Consider the following 18,312-nt stretch of genomic DNA (forward strand, 5'->3'; position numbering starts at 1 on the left):
GAAAAAGCATATCTGGGTCACTATATTGTCTCCTGTCTGACAGATGTGAACACATTTGAACTGACAGACTTTATATAAAATGGAACACACAGTTCAGTATACACACTTGACTCTCAATGGGTGGTTACATGCTACTCATTTATAAAGTTTTTACTGGTGAATGATTGATTCTGGCTTCCTGAACTCATCCAAAACATAAACAAAGAGCAGAGTTTCTGTCAGTCGTCACACTTAGTTAACATGGGTCCTTTTGTTCGACTCAAAGGCCCGGCTCTTTTAATTAGCTGTAGCTTCTCTGATGATTCTCACACCCCGCAGTGTTTTGACCTGCTTTTCTCTGGCTCAATCTGGAGCACATGGCTAGACATTCTGAGAGCTGACACACGCACACACACACACACACAAGCACAAGCACAAGCACAAGCACAAGCACACACACACACACACACACACAAGCAGACAGATGCTGTATAGCATAGTAAACAAACAACAGAGGGCAGCCCAGGAGTCCATACCTTATTAGATTGGTAACCTTGCCTGCAGCCATATGGCCTCCGTTCAGGAGTTACACGATTTGACAACGCTCCCAGAATCAGAACATATCCAGTTTAACTACATTTTAAGATAATATGCACCCGGACAGGGTTTCTTTTATTATAGAAATTATAGAAAGTAAGAGTTCATGGAGCTCAATCACAGCTAAGTGGAGGAAACCAGTCAGGAAGTGTCAGGAACGTCGATGTTTTCAACTCTGTTTTTCATAAATGTCAGTGTCGTGTTGACAGCAGGTGCATCTGGAGCAAACTTTACGTTGAAAGTGGAGTAGTGTGGATGTAGTGTAGACCCAGGAATAGTAAACCCATAGTTGTTGCGAACCCGTGCACACTATTTCCACCATGTGACGCCACAATTTCCACTATAACTCGCAAGGAAGTCACGTGACAGAGAGGTTCAAGGGTCACGTTGCCATCATAAATCATAAACGCAGTGTTTATTTCAGCAAAGCATGCAGGGATTAGCGGAATGCCAATGCTAAAAGGGGAACCGATTGGATTACACCCCACAAAACAGCCACCCAGACATTATCACTAAATCATCTGTTTAAACTTGAAACAGTCTCTCATGTCATATATAACTCTGAGTCACATGGCTATACATGCTCATGCCATTATACAGGATTACCCACACCTCAAAGTGAATTGTAAACACAAAATTCTGATTGTATCTTCAGGCAGAGAAGGTTTTGACTTTCACGTCACCTCAGAAGTGAACAGATCCATGAATGTTTCTCTAATAGAGCGGTTTTCCCTACCTGCCCATTTGAACCATATTCATTGAGCACTGATGCTAACCACATTCTGTTGTGAAGCATGGGACTCTGCCTCATTAGTGAGCTGCACCAGACCCCATTCCCCCCCTGCTGACAGATGTTCAACATCACCTTTTGCTTCTGGGTTCAGAGTTTAGCAGAGTCAGCACTAAAGCCAGACAAGAGATGTATGTTGAAATGCACATGCCCTGCTCGGTGTATTGCATTACCATATGTGCAACATGACGCTTTGTTTTTTCACACTGCCGTTCAGAGGCTTGGACGGTCGCCAGCTGATAGACTGGCAGATAGACGACTTACAGTTCATTAAGTCTGATTTGTGCACGGCTGACGCTTCACAAAGCTGCACAAATTGTTCCCCTGCATGCACGTGCATAAGCCAGTGTTTGCGATGCCTTTTATAAGTGTATTAAGGAAGGCATTTACTGAGGCCATTGTTTATCCTAGGGTGTAATTAACCAACAAGTGCAGAGCTTATTACACCATTAGCAACAGTGCATGCTGGAAAGAAAAGGGTTAAGAATAGCAGGGAGATAAAATCATTTAATCAAACTTGACCTGTCCCAGAGTGAGAGAGAAACCCCTCACACAGCCAGACACCAATCATTTTGAGTGACAGACACTATGACAAGTGACTGAACAGCCTTGAATTAGTCTCACCCTTTGAGGATTGGTGGCCTTATTACTGGTGCAGAATGAAATGACTCATTCATTATCTGACACACGCTTTCAGAAATCTTGGTCACCACCAGCTGCTGTATTTGACTGTGTCGCCTCATATTTGTTCGAAAAAACGAAAACACCAAAGCCCCAGAATATTTACTGTTGGCGTTTACCCATCAGTGCAGTGTTTTGTAGGTCGCGCTGATAAATGTAGCCTCTTATTGTTGCAACAACAAAAAAAAAAGACAAACCTCACAACACATGAACACAAGACACTGTCACCACCGCTCTGATTACCAGCCTCAAGATGGAATATGAAGGTTCATTTCTGGTGTCATTTCCCCTCTAAAGGCTAATGAGTTTCCAGATGACAGAATAGAGAGGGCCATCTCAGGGGTTGGTCATTGGGAAGTGAAATCACGTGCTGCGCCAACAGAGCAGCTGTAGATTGTGATGATTGCTGCACAATTTCTGCAAAGAAAAACATTTCCCTGGAGACATCTTACCTAAAAGGCAACAGCCTGTTTTTCACCCTATGCAATTCAATGTGTGTGCGTGTGTGTATTCAGTGTGGGTGTGTGTTTTATATCCCTTTAGTATTGAGAAGAGAAATTACTTCAATTCTCCAGCTTGTTAGATACTGTAGGTGAAAGCCAAGCAGGGAATTTAAAATCAAGACAGCCGACACTTCCTCAAACACCAATGAGATGTCATGAAAAAAAGGAAAAAAAATATTGTTAATATAACAACAATGTGAGCAAAGGATAGATTTGAGTGTAAAGAGAAGCTGTGATGGACATGGAGGACAAGACAGAAGTGAGTGTGATGGATGAAAGGCAAGGGAAAGAACTGCTGGGGGTGCTGGGAAAGGGGGGGGACACTGCCTCACTCTGTCACTAATGATGGAGGAAGGTCAAAGCTATTCCACAGACGACAGAATCAAATGATGCAAATTAGGTCTGGTGCTCAATCAGATGCCACACATAAAGCCCCGGGAATCCACAAGCTGCCCAATAATGAAAGATTGTTTGAAGCATGGGATGTAGCATTGCAAACATCCTCAACGTTTAAAATGTTTTCAGCGGCATTTTACAGAGGAAAAAGGTCACTTCTGTCCACATGGGGAAATGAGAAAGTCTGCGTGAGTGACTGACTCTATGGTGGTACAAATATATAACGGCATGGCAAGTAAACAGAGAAGCAATGAGTGGAGGGTAAAGAAGGGGGAGGGGAGGAGTGTGACAGCTTCTCTCCCTCAATCTTTAAAGAACGGTGTGGTGCCAGCAGGATGCCTGATTCACACTGGCAGAATCCACCGGGAACATGTATATCACTTTGACCTGAATGCATAAACTGACTGAAGACGTGCATCAAATTACGCTCAGACTCTAATGGGATTTGTCATTATGGTGTGTTACGAAAAGGATTGCATCAAAATGTGAGCAAAGTGAAGAGTTTTATATATATATGTTGATATTTATTAATATGTGGTGTCAAACAAACCATATGATCAGTAAAGATGTTCACTTTGTAGAAATGTACAGAGCGGGGAAAAGAGAAGGCAGTGCATATGCATACATGGCAGTGATGTAGACGGCACAATAATTGCTCTGCTTCATGGACAATGGTGACCCTGTTAGCCCAAAAGCTTATTGGCTGCCTGTTTCTATGATTCTGCCCGTGCAACCAATAGGAGCCACCACTGCTCTCTCAGATGTGGGGATGAGGGAGCAGTGGTGGTGGAGGGAAGACTGGAAAATAGAGGTGAAGGCAGAGAAAAAAATGGGAAAGGATGATGTGGGGGGGGGGAAGTGCAGAGTGACGACGAGGATGGAGATACGAACGAAAGAACGCTGTGGATGTGGAGGAGAGAGCGGAATCCTTTGTGCGGAGGAAACAAAGGCAACAGGCACTGATAAAAACTGCTTGTGGTTGTACAACAGCATCACAGTGTGTGTGTGTGTGTGTGTGTGTGTGTGTGTGTGTGTGTGTGTGTGTGTGTGTGTGCACGCGAGTGCACGTGTGCGTGTGTGCGTCACAAGACATAGTGATCATCACACTTCTTGGATTCTCTTCTCACCAAAGATCTCAAGGGAGAATGTACAAACCAAGTCTCTCTCTCTCTCGCTCTCTCTCTCTCTCTCCCCCTCTCTCTCTCTCTCTCGCTCTCTCTCACACACGCACGCACGCACACACACACATATAACACATATATATGTTATTCATACACACATACGTATGGTGGCAAAGAAAGATTACTGTGAAGAGGAGGAGGATCAGAGGGGAAGAACTTTTTCTCAAAAGGTCATAAAAGCAGTGGAACAAATGAAGAATGTTGGCAGGAGTGAGAGGAAAGTAAATGAGATAAAAATAAGTGGAATATATAAAAGGTATAAGGACGACTCAGCGGAAGACACGTCGCGACATTTAAACGACGTCAGGGTAGTTTTCGATCTGTAGCAACTTCACATGTCATTCTTTAGATGCAGTCCTTGGTATTATGATGCACATTGTTTTTAATTAACCTCTACTGCTCAGTGCCAGTGGACATTACAGAAAATCTGACCATCTACATTGATTTTCTAGTTGACTAAAGGTGTTAATCCAAAGTGTTCCGCACTGTAGCAAAACCCAGGGATTTCAATCAACGTAAAGCAACTAAACATTCAGCGGGAAAAGGAAAACACTTCTCATCCGACATCTTTTGTTTCAGTGTTGCACGTGTTACTTCGACACGATCTCTGTCACTAACGGAACGAAGCAAACGCTCACAACCCACACTGCTGCCAAGACAACAAGTCTTCCCACACCTAACCTCAACTGTGAAGCCATTGCTCACATCACAACCTCAGGAGCTCAGGTAATCACTCACCCACTCAACCGCCACTTTTACATAATGCTGTCAGGACATATACCACATGTAAAGGATCTGAACCTATACTAGCACTATCCCTCCACTTACTGTTTGACAATTTACGAGATGTCCTTATGTCCTTGTTTGTCGTTGGTGCGGTTCATGCTGTTCTGTTCATTTCATTCTCTGGATGAAATAGCAAATCATATGTAAAATCATGTTACAGTGCTAAACACAGATAAGAAAAACATTTAGCTACTTAATACAGCAAAGGCAAAAAAGGAGAAGAGAAATAACAGCTATAATGTGAAGGATGGCAGATGAGCTTCCCTGAGAGAATATTACAGCAGCAAGGGTCCTAATGGAGGCTGTGGGACTCTGGCATTGAAGACACACAGAGATGATGGGAGCTCTCCTCAGGGAGCATCCGGTTAAAATTCAAGAACTCTCTCAGTCTCTTATTTCCACTCCCCCTCCGATGCTCATCTTTCTCCCCCTCTCGCTCTCTCAGTGAGGCTGCAGCTGAAAAGTTTCAATGATGCCCCGGGAGACTGAGAAGAATCATCCAAGTGTGTGTCTGCATCTATAAGTGTGTATCCGAGTGCATGATTGACCTTATGTGCACACAGAGAGGACTGTGTGTTTGTGTTTTTGTCCGTCTGAAGATCTTATATAGACGTGCAGGTGGTTGACCGCACAGTGGCCTCCGTTGCGCCATTTCGGCGTTATCAGATCACCCTCAGCTCAGCCGCTGCACCATTTTGCAACGCAATCATGCAAGATAACAAGCATTTTACCTTTTCTCTGCATGCTGTGACTGTATATTGAAAGCTAGTTAAATGGAGTGAATGACAAATAATCTATAATGAGATCAGTGGTTGTCTCTGGGAGAGAAAGCCGGGGAAACGCTGCACGTTGTGCCACAAATCTGCACAGCAGCATCCACAAGTGTCAGGATTGGTACTGGTGCATGCACAAGCCTATCAACAAAGAAAATGTGAGGATGATGAAGAAAACACGGAACATGGACACGTGAATGAAAGCACGCACACCTGAATTTATGTACAAAGGAATAAACACTCAAAGACGGACTTAAACCACCTCTAATCTCTGCTTAGTGTGCACTGCTTCCCAAGGACAGTGAGGAATCTCTATGGTATAGTGACTAAACTGGTGGGAGGAATAAGAGGGAGCAAGAAGAGAGGAAGAAGAAAGAGTGAGCGCTGCAGGAAACACGCTGACAGCTCACAGTTCGAAAATAGCCTGAATAGTGTGGCTCCAAAATAATTCCCATTTTCCTCCTGATCCTAATTTCAACCACAGTGGCTGAATTATTCATTTTAGACCAATGACATGCGGGGAAGGGGACAAAGACTCATTGCTCTATTTTGCTCCACATAATAAATTCATGACTCAATGTTTAAGGGGAAATAGACGGAGGATGGGGAGCGAGAGGGGGAGACAGTTGAGGGGGGGGCTCAGGTCAGGTTGGGAGTGCCGCAAAGCATGAAACATGGATTAAATGGGAAGTAGCCGAGGGAGAGAAACGGGAGATTGGGAATTAAGACTCTCAAATGGAAAATGATGCTGAGGGGTTGAAGATTAATGCGTTTAAGTACTGTAACTTCCACACACACACACACACACACACGAAAACACAGCTGACCAAGCATGTTAACGTAAGATCGGCTGAAAAAGAAGCTGGCAGGCAGAGAGCAGAACCAAAAAAAGCAGAATGGGTTGTTTATAGTTTCAATGTTGTCAGGCTGGCAAATATTTTGAAACCGGCATTATGATCCCACGGAACTTCCCTAACACAGCTGTATGCTATCGTAAGGGTGACAATATTCAACAGCTGATTGGCATTAAAAAAACTAACCGATTACGAGTTTATTAATAAACGAACCGACAGTTTGTTTCCTCGCGAGTCATTTCTCCAGATCCACACCACATAAACCAAAGTGTGAACGTAATTAGCAGAAAATGACCCGTACGTGCAGGGAAACTAAATGTAATGGACCATAGAGGACAGCTACAGCCACGATGCTACTGACCGTGGACCATTATTTTTTCAAATGCATGCAATATCACAGAAACTATAGCACTGGCCGGTGGAAACCAAATGGTTGTCCATTTAACATCTCTGTGTCACTGTTGCAGTGTTCAATCCAAAACGGACCCTGCAGTCTTGTGTCAGTCCTCAGACATCTTAAAAATGCAGGTCTACTTTAACCTTTAAATAGTTTGCAATGAAGGAATAAATTGGATTCAACGTGATTCTCCTGATGTATGTAGTGCAGAAAACGTCTTAAACCTCTAAGGACTCTGTTCTCCTCAGAGTTATAGTGAACTCATCCAACAGGACTTCAATGTATCTGAGTGAAACAACTGGACCTCTTCTCTTAGGGCCAGTGCTGTACTACTGCAGGAAACAAGGCATGAGACAATCCACAGAAGAGAGTGAGAGACAACTATCAAAGAGAAGCGACTCACCACAGACTCTCAGTCTCTCTATAGACATAGAGCAGCCACTTTAACAAGGGGACACAGCAGTAACACAAGACCATGAACTAATGAACAACGTCTATCCGCTCATCTCTCTCGTTAACTCTGTAAATGTAGATGTTCACATTAATATGCATTTCAGTCATATAAAATACAGCTGCTGCTTTACTTTGGTGCCAAACAGGAGGTGCTTCTCATCTCTGGGGTTTGTTTTCCAAATGCTAAGAAATCCCCCCCCCCCCCGGCTTGCCTTGCTGAAGGGCAACACGTCGCTGACCAATTTAAATCTGTGGAGAAACACAGAGGTCAGCAGGCGGTGGAGCGCATGATCTGAGATACTTGTATAATGTAGAAACCAGAGGAGAAGCCAAGCAAAGAATGATTTCATTTTAGAGAGGCGGCTGACCTTTAGCTCCACCAGAACCTCGACAGATACTGTATACATGTGCACAGTATGTGACACATATAAAGGACAAAGTGACACATGTGCAAACATTCCTCAGGCTTCTGCAAGCCTGTTTGTGTGGCATTGAGGCAGAAGTAATGTCTGAATCTGTGTGTGTGTGTGTGTGTATGCTTGTGTTTGTTACCTCTTTAGAACATTTTCTGGCATATATACTGAACCTGTCAGGACCAGTAGTCCCCATGGAGACCAAAATCAGTTCTTCATTTCTGAAGAACTGTTAAGGGCTAAGATTTGAATTGTGGTCAGGCAATACCTGGTTAGAGATAATGCTTTGGGTTAGGCTGTCCAAAATAATGGAAGCTAATGCAGCGCCCTAAGATGAATAGCTATGTGTGTGTGTGTGTGTGTGTGTGTGTGTGTGTGTGTGTGTGTGTGTGCGTGCGCGCAGAGGAGGCTGCTCAGTGCCAGTGGACATTACAGAAAATCTGACCATCCACATTCATTCAAACGAATCATTCCCACAGCAGCAGCAGCAGCAGCAGCAGCAGGAGGACGTCTAAATGTGAAGAAACTGCTCAATCAGATTAAAGTCATCTTGTTCTCTTTGCCTCATGGAGTGAGATGCAATACCACTGTGTCTTCTTTTGAAAGTAATCTTAAAACGTTTTTTTTGCACAAGCTTTTCTGAGTTAGGTTTTATATAATTTGTATTGATTGATGATTATTGTTTTTTTTTTTTGTTTGCTTTCCAATGTTTGATTCTGGCTTTCTCTTCTTTGTTTGTGTCTCTCGTGCAATGAGTCTGCACCTGTTGTATACAACATGCTTTATAAATACATTTATAAATGTCCTGGCAATCGCTGCATGAATGTTGCAGCGAAAATCTCTCTGAATTTTCCATTTTTCAAATGTTTCTGAAACCTCTCTGATATCTGACACATTTGTTGAGACAGCATTCAGTTGCTAAGCAACACACCGTCAACTTCCCTAATGGACTATGTCACAGCCCTGTAGCCTACAATTGTCGATATTATAAGGCAGCAGTCAACGACGACCTGTGAGCTAATTGTAAGAAGACAGCAGTGATGTTCTTTTGTCGATGGTGGATGACATAACGGACAATTATCAACAATTACATTTGTTTTTCCATTAATTATTGTTGATAACTAATTATTGCACCACTACTTGATACTACTACTAATAATAATAGATTTTATTTGTATTGCACTTTACATTTGAACAACAAATCTCAAAGTGCTACATTTTAAAAACAAGATAATAAAAGAAATAAATTAGCTGTATGCTTTTCTAAAAAGGAAGGTTTTGAGTTCTTTTTTAAAAGCATCCTCCGTCTGTGGAGCTCTGAGGTGGTCAGGAAGGGCATTCCACAGACGGGGAGTGGCAGCTTCGAAAGCTCTGTCCCCCATGGTCTTGAGCCGTGTCCTGGGTGCGAGCAGACGGTGTTGTTGGCCTGACCGGGTCCTGGCTGACGAGTGTGATGTGAGGAGGTCAGTGAGATAAGTGGGGGCATCACCGTGCAGACAGTGGTGGGTGTGCAGGAGGACATTGTACTCAATGCGGGCGGAGATAGGGAGCCAGTGAAGGGAGTGGAGGATGGGGGTGATGTGCTCGTACTTCCGCACCCTCATCAGGACCCTGGCGGCGCTGTTCTGAACATACTGGAGCTTTTTGAGGCTCCTGCCAGGGATCCCGATGAGGAGTGCGTTACAGTAATCCAACCTGGAGGAGACAAAGGCATGGACGAGTTTCTCTGCAGCTGGAAGGGAGAGGAAGGGGCGGAGTTTGGAGATGTTACGGAGGTGATAAAAGGAGGTTTTGCAGATGTGGGTGACATGATTGTCGCATTATTGTCCCTATTTTCAACCTGTGCACCATTGGTACCTTGACATTTGTCACATTATTACAGTAAATTGTCTGCTGATTGTTATTTACAAATAATTAGATGATTGGTCATTTTTAATATATTTTAGCTGGAACACCAAAAATATTTATTCATTTACTCTTTTATGGAATTTAATTTCTGTAGGGGGCAGTGAACGGTGTTCAAGAAAAGACTCATTAAAATCCAATTTGCAGGACCGGGCAACAGAACTCCATTACAGCGATCAACCAAGCCCTCTGCACAACATTGCAGAAAAACCTGGTTTGTATTGTGCCAGAACAAACTGAGGGATCAGAGGAAAAATCAATAGCAATACAGCGTTACAGCATTCATTAAGTCAGAGCCCTCGCTGATTAGAAAACCATTCATCTACGGAGAATCACAGAGGAAAGAGTGACGGAGAGTGAACAAGATAAAGGGAAGAGGGGAGGAGAGGAAAGTGAAGCAGAGACGCACACACACACACACGCACGCACAGAGTGACAATTCGATTGTGCTCTTGGCTATAGAAGTCATGTGGTTAGAGTTAATGAATAATATCCCCCACTGCCCCAAAGGTCTGCTCTGCAGATGGCCTTCATCCACACGCACACACACACACACACATGCACCCGCACACTTTGACACTTGTACCTCTCCATTTGTGAGGACATACTTAGCCTTAATGCATTTCCTAACCCCTTTACCGTAACCTTAACCATCACAACTAAATGCCAAACCCTAACCTAAAACCAATTCTAACCCTGACCATAAAACCCAGTATTAACCATTTAAAAAAAACAAAACTTTAAAGGTGTGGACCTGCTAAAATGTCCTCATGGCCTCAAAAAGTTCTCACACAATGGGTCTGACCCACAATGTGTCCTTACAGTCTAGTAAAGGTTGTGTACACACACACACACACACACACACACACCAGTAGGGCAAACTAAAGAGAACAAGTGAAATAGGTAATGAAGAAAGTGGAGCTCCTGTTCCACACATGCATGCACACACACACACACACACACACACTCTCAAAGGGTAATCTCATTGACCTGCATTAACTTCTGAACAGAGGTGGGAACCTCAGGTGAGCAGAGCCACAAACTTTGTGACCCACATCAACATTTAATGAAGAAATATGACTCCTTCATTCAGCCAGGGCAGGAAGCAGCGATGCGAGGGAAAGATCCTCATCAAACGTCACCTTTTCTATTAAAATTAAAATTCATCCTGACCACTGTGCCAACACCAATTATCACATATATTACACATAGGATTAAAAGTCAGGTAATTCAGGTCATAGGGTTTTCAGATCTTTCAACTATGAACACACACCGAAGAGGTCACTGCCATTCACCAGGACGGATGAAGGCATTCACATCTGACAGCATCCATTAAAGGAGTCATGAGAGCTGTCTCTTTTACAGTCACATGACTTCATTTCTATAGGGATAACATGATGACACCTATGTTCTGAGCTAAGATAGTTTTGTCAAATTATTACAGTTCCTTAGATTAAGAATGATGTCTTGAAGGGTCTTTGATATGGATACTGGACTGGATTGAGTCACTTTGTTCCTCATCATTAATTCAGTTGTATTGGCAGTCATGGTGGGTAAGAAATAAATGGGTCCAACCCAACTCTGAAGTTATGCTAACTGATTGTTATAGTTCATTTTAGTTACTTTAATCAATGAAGCATGTTATTTTTGTGAATCACCTTAAAAACTAGACATATAGGACAATGACATTTACAATATGTTTCTTATTTGCTACTGATTGGCAGACTTTATTGAGTTTTAAAACTGAGATACAGATTTTAGAGCTCTAAATCCAGGCAAGGAAAAGACGTTACATTTTAATATTGATATTTAACCAGTGCCACAACTCATTAGAGGTCAACATATGCAACAACATAGCAGTGTCTATTCAAGGCTTGACTTGAGGGTAAATCATTTGATTTCTTTAATGTGTCAGTTGGAAGAAGCATCACCGAGCTAGTGTTTGTTCATGACTCATTTTACTTTGCCTTGTAAGAACAGCCTCATCACAAAGGTTTTCTTGACAGAATGTGTCAAATTATCTGTGGCTATGTGATGCTGTGACAAAAGTTTGTTTGTGTCTAACAAGTGGCCGATAGAAGGAGAATACATTAAATGTACATTAAATGTGTCTAAAAATGTACACTCGCCTTATTAAATATATCTGTTCATCTGTTTGATAATGCAAAGATTTCAAAAAAGCCAAAAAGTCACGTAGACATAATCAAGACGACGTCCTGAAGTCCAAGCTGATGATCAGAATGAGGAAGAAAGGTGATTTCAGTCAGTGATTGAAATGTAAATCACAAAGATGACAGAAGTGTAACTCAAACAGCCGCTCATTACAACCAAACCTTTAAGAAGACCATCTCATAACACAACATCTGAAGCAGATGGGCCATATCAGCAGAAGAACACATTGGGTGCCACTCCTGCCAGTTTATCAGGTGTCATCTGTACATAATAAAGTGACCAGTGAGCGTACATGTATTGGTTTGTGACAGAGAAAACCTATAACATTGAGACTCTGATAAATGAAATCAAATCTGAGTCTTTTAAATGAATCTGTAGCTCACTGATCACAGGGAAATGGAATGGACAAACCATCAAGGGCTTGAAATCACTTAGAGGGTGAGATTTTTTTTGTAATTTCATGGAGAGATTCAGTCATCTCAAAATTCATTTTGACAGTTTATTTTAAAGGGATTAGGAATGACTTGAGGGACAGCCGTGTCAGACTGAATAATGAAGCAAAGCTAAATGCTAATTCCTTTCGAGTGTTAGCCGAGAGACACCGAGTGACCTTACAGCTTTCCAATCAGAACAAGGCAGCGGTGAGACTTAAGTCAGGGAGCGAGTGGAGGAAACAGACAGACAGCAATCAGGTCTGTGAGCGGGAGACTGAACAACAGAATCAAAAGGCCCAGGGTCTCGTCTGGGAAAAACGCAGCCAGTAAATAAATTAAGGTAAGCGAAATGGAAAGTGAAAGGGCAGCATGAGGAAAACAGAAACATCGTGAGGGAGGAAGTGTAAGAAAGAGGAACAGCAGTGTCAGAAGAAGGTCAGGTGGTTATAAAAGAGGAGTGAGGAAGGCAGCAACTGCAGTGGAGGTTTAGTTCCCACCTGCTGGTTATTTGCCCTCAGGCAGAACCCTGCTTGTTCATTATTGACTGGGATCAGGCCCTGTACTTCTCACTTGTGGGCGAGACAAAAAACAGCAGCAAGTGCCGTGAGCCAAACGACCACTGTGGACACACACACATTCATGTACATGCATGCAGTGACGTGCACGCAGTGGTATTATTACACTGTTTTGCTGAATGAGGAAGCAAGACCATTAAATTCAATTGTTAGAGCGGCCTCTGATGCATGCAGGGACTCTATGCTGTAATTCCACACTTTAACTGGTGTTTTGTGTGTGTGTTTGTGTGTGTGTGGGCAGCTGTGGGCGTTGTAAATGTGTCTTTGCCTTTGCCCTTGTCCACACAATCACCACATAGCAATCTAATAGCAGCAGTTCTTCATGTAGGACATCCTTAAGACCCTTTTCTCAAGGTCACCCATCAACTCTCTCTCTCTCACACACACACACACACACACATAGATCAAAGGCTCCTTCATAGCCCCTATATAGCCGCAGTCCCCCAATCAAGCCCTCCCCTCATGATGCGTCCAATCATCCTGTTCTCCTTTCACACATCTCCTTCCCTCATCACACGTCTCTCCCTGCGAAGCCGTAACCCTCTGTGTTAGAGAAGCTTTCACACAACCTGCGTCTTATTTCCACTGTGCTGGCCACCATTGCTATCAGTTATGGTAACACTCAGCAAGGTTGTTGCTGAAATCTGGGAACATGGTGCCACTGCCAACACCAAGTGACACAGGCAAAGAAACAAGAAGCATGCGTAATATACTATCTATATAAAACTGTTTCAAATGCTTAATGCTGTTGGATCTTAAATTATTTAGGCTTTAATCAGAGTTCAGTTAAAAGTCTAATAAAGGGTTTATTGGCAGACAATGAATAAACTACCAATACGTATGTTTGCATATAGGCATATAATTATTACGTCATATAATTCCTTTGGTTTCCATAGCTTTAAAATAAGCCTTTAATACTGTATGTATTTAAGGCAAGCTTGAAGCCTGAAGACTCTGATGAATGACATCCTTTTTGATAAGCTAATGCCGTGTAGTTCCTTGATGTGTTTGGGTTTGGTTAAAACACCCTCCTTGAACTACTGTAAATTGATGACGCACATACGGTGTAATGTGAAATGATTGCAGTATTAAGCATGGACATGTATTCACATCCAGGCTAAGATTGTCACTGTTTGGGGGGGAGAGGTTCCAACTCCAAACTTAAAGGTTGGACGTTTTTGAAGTTTGACATATACAACCACAAAGTGCATCACGCTGTCTGAAGAAATCCCTGCTTGGTCCAGCAGAGGGCACAGTGAGCACAATTTGCCTTTACATCCACTAAGAATCCATCAGACAAATAAGACCGAAATAAGTGCATGTGACACCAAAGCAATTGCAAAGTTGGGAAAGTAAGTTTGTATTTTCTTTCTTTTAGAGGATGCAAATGAATATATTCATAAATGATCCACACAACCTACGCCTTCCCGTGGCTCCCTGCTTATCTGCCTCTTTTTGTTCACTTCCTTCCCCTGCAGGTGTTCCTTCATTTTCTTCTGGTGTCTACACAGTGGACAAAGACTAGGCAATCAGCACCTGTCAACACAGATACTAAACATTTTCACCCACTGTCTCCCAATTTGCACCCTCCAAACTCTTTCTGGCCTGTCTGTACATCCTCCTCCTCAGATTGTTCTATTATCGCCTCAGTCTTTATACATCCTCCTCCTCTTGTCCTTCTCCTCAGTTATATTATGTCTTGTTTCCAGCCCCGGGCTTGTCTCTCCTGTGTGTCTTTTACACTGGTTTACCAGCTCAGCAGCAGAGAAGACAGTGATGTTCCACTTCAGGTAGCTGTCACACTTCTCACACCGGCGTGTGCCTGTTTTTATGTAAATGTGACTGTTTCTGTGGCAGTCTGTTGTAACAACGTCATTAGTCGGGATCCTTGGCATAGGCGTAAAAAGGAGGACAGCGAAAGGTTGAAAAGAAGTGCAAGGAGTCAGTAGGAAGAGAGTTTGTGATTCAGGGTGCTCTGGCAAATCTTTCCCTCTTCAACAGCAAGTGTACGCTGGGTGTAAACTGCCTGTCAGCCCTGTTTTGTTTTCAGGAAGACAAAACAGAAATAAAGTTCGGGAACCCAAACAAGTTCATTAGGAAAAAGAAACAATGAGCTGATTGCATGATTAAAGGCATGACCCGCCTTTCCTCAAACACAGCTATTTCATGTTCACATAATCTGGATCTACAGCAGCAGCGATAACATGAAGTGGCTGTTCTGCTGAGGATTCATTGAGGTCACGCCCTCTGCTCATGTTCAGGTGACCGTAAGAAAATGGTCATGCAATCACCCGCCATCCCTCATTGTGATTGTTGAAAAGGTAAACAGGCAGAGTCAAGTAAAGGTAATTGCTTAGCAAGAGAATGAAACAGAGATAGGCTCAGGATGAAAAGGGGGAGATGTGACAGCCTGTAATTGGAAATGGAGAGAAGGAAGAGGGTGAAAAACAATGGGGGGGGGGGGGGGGGGGGGGGGTAGGGTGGAGGTGATGCACCTCATGCAAACCTGCTGTCATAAGCCATATGCACTGTGCCACAACGTGACACATAACACATGGCCACACATGCCATGTTACCACTGATCCTGCATCCTGCAGTGTGGCACAAGTAAACACAGCTACGCATGTCTCAGACCACAAACTACGAACACAAGTCTTTGCTTATTTCCAGCAGCCACACAAGTGAACCTATCACATTGTATTCATCATGCACAATTTATGACTGAAGGCTGTGTGCAGGGTAAATATTTAGCCTATAAAAGTTCATGTAATGAAAGTGATGTAGTCACAAAAAGTGAGACGGGTGTTTGTTGAATTTGTCCCTACACCACAGCCATAAAACATGGCAACCTTCCACCATTTATTTACATGCATCATCCCTCTGAAACCCACCATGAAAATGCCTCTCATGCACACAAATGTAGTCTCAAGATGGTTAAAAGATGGTTGCATTGACAGGAAAACACAGGCACAAATGATTTCTCCTCTTTGTCCACCTTCCTTTGCTGCAAATCTCTGAGGGCAAGTAAAGAGACTTGTCAGGCTGTGTAGTCATCAAGCCTGAAGATCTGCAAACATGCACTGTTGCATTCGAGCGTGTCTGTGCTCTATTGGTAAAAAAAACACAGCAACCACTGAGGACAACACGTAGCCTTCATGTCTGTGTGTGAGTGTAGTGTTAAGCCAACGTACCCAGGACTGAAGCGTGGTCCTTGATGTCCCCTCATCTGTCCTGCTGTGTGCGACTGTGAACCTGTTTTCTCTGCTCTTTGCCCACAACTTGCAGACACAGCTCCGCACGTGCCAGCTCTCCACTCCTCAGATCCCCCTCAGTCTGTCTCACTCTGAGACTCTGGCATCAGCAGCTGTACAAAACCTGCCACTCTTCCCCCTCCTCTTTATCCTCCTCCCTCCTTTCTGGATCTAGCAGGCTTGTATCTACACACCTCCTTTCACTCCCCGTTAGTTATGGTCCCCCCCCCTTCCCAAAAAGGATCCAGGCATTCACAGGAGCAAAAATGATGTTTTTTTCCCGAGATTTTCTTCTCCTTCAGACAGCGCCTCTCAGCCGGTCAGGGCACCTTCCATCTCCCCCAGCATGGATGTGGGATGATAAGAGAGAAGAGGGAGGAAGGGAAAGCAGTGTGCTGTTGCCGCTCTCTCTCTCCCTCTCTCTCTCGCTTCCCCACTACCACCACTCTATCCCTTTTCTCACTCACTATCAATGTGACTGTGCTCTTGCTGTTTGGACTTCAGTGAGCTGCCGGGTGTTGGGTTTAGGGAGTCTCTCTAAACGGCCAGGGAGGAAAAAAAGAAAAACGTAAAGAGTGAGAGCAGAGATTATAAGATGGTGACACAGGAGAGAGGAACAGAACTGCACTTTGAGCCCTAATGATATCTAAAGGATAGCAATAAGTATAGGGATGGATAGGAATGAGGAATATAGATGTGTAAATTTCACTGTTGTGGTAACAATTGTTCTAATAAAGAGCAAATGCATTAAATGTTAGGGGTAATATGCATCTTTCGCTGACATATTAGGTGTTTGCAGGACAATATCTTGTCATTGGAGGTGAAGGTGAACACTTTCCTTCCTTTCAATTACCTTTTTAAATATCCTTGTCCTATTTGTGCTCCAGGAATCAACAGACAGATTTATGTTTTGTTTCTTTTAACCAGGAAAATGCAGTTAAAAGAAATTGGTATATCTTTCATGCAGTCATGTATCTTGTCTTTGACAGCTGGTAAGTGTTTTCCAAAAACAGATGCTTAGCTCTGTGACTGATATGGGGGATGAAACATTACACACACTATAAATAAGTAACTAAATACATAATGATAATGATAATAATAACAATAATAACACAGAAACAATAACAGAAAAAAACTAATAATTACAGCAGGATGTTGGACGATGTTTATCGTCATCAACAGAAATAATGTAACATTATTTGCTATCAATATAATAGCCACTATACAAATCAAGAAAATGCAGTCTTTGGAGAGACACTAGCAAAGATCGACTTTCCACTTTTGAAGTTAAAAGTTATGGTTTCAATAAGCTTCATCGTCCGTCCCAAAAGGTGACAGAACTTTTTTCTTTGACTGGCCTCAACAAAACATTCACACACTTTCATGCTGTTTTCTAAATGTAATGTTTACCCATTGTATGCAGTGACTTTGCTCTTACTTGAAAAGACGGCGTATAGAGGCAGAGGTTGCCTGCAGTGACATCAGACTTTCCCAGGTGAGCCTGCAGAGTTTTCTGAAATGACCCAGTATTCCAACCGTTCAATGCTGTCTCGCTTTGCTAGATAGCTGTTACACTCCTGCCTTCCCTCACATGTGTGAAGAGTGTTTATGTTTAAAAGTTACGCATTACATCTTTAAATGCATCTGTTGGGGCTTGTTTTTTTATTCTGCAGCAAACTGCTCCAAAAAAAGAAGTATTGTTTGGTGCTGTTGCCTTGTCAGGGTAAATCAGATCACAAACACACAGAGGGGGGGACGAAATACACAGAGAAACACACTCTTGGTGCTCAACTGAGTGCACCATAGGTCAATAAGCTGCTCATCACAGGTGGGAGGAAAGACGTCTGACCTGTGACTCTGAGGCCAGGGGTCAGTGACGGTCAGGCATGTCACGATACTCGGTGGAGCAAGAACCCAGCAAGCACTCCAATCTCTGAACTTCATGTGGAATTAAATAAATAATTCCCCAAAAAAACAAGTACTGCTACAGCTTGGAAGTACAAATGTTTCGTGGCAGTCTGTGCACGCGGACAAGTGTCAATAATGCATATAGTTGTAGGTGAGTTAATAAGTAATATCAGAAGGATTATTAGTATTAATATTATTATTAATAATAATGACAATAATACTAATAATAATAAAGGTGACATTTCATCTCTCAGCTAAACTCAA

At 42.9% G+C, this 18,312-nt stretch overlaps 1 protein-coding gene across 1 annotated transcript in view; it reads right to left on the minus strand.

Moving 5' to 3' along the window:
• LOC131463498 (leucine-rich repeat and immunoglobulin-like domain-containing nogo receptor-interacting protein 3) overlaps nucleotides 1–17,631 on the minus strand; it is a 32,190-nt gene extending 14,559 nt beyond the window's left edge. The window contains exons 1-2 of the mRNA XM_058635243.1: nucleotides 17,579–17,631; nucleotides 16,081–16,677 (exon numbers count right to left, since the gene is read on the minus strand). The gene's annotated coding sequence lies outside the window, so the exon portion shown is untranslated. The remainder of the gene's footprint in view (nucleotides 1–16,080; nucleotides 16,678–17,578) is intronic.
• Nucleotides 17,632–18,312: the final 681 nt, after the last annotated feature.

Source organism: Solea solea, chromosome 1, assembly GCF_958295425.1.
Source record: "Solea solea chromosome 1, fSolSol10.1, whole genome shotgun sequence".
Taxonomy (NCBI): domain Eukaryota; kingdom Metazoa; phylum Chordata; class Actinopteri; order Pleuronectiformes; family Soleidae; genus Solea; species Solea solea.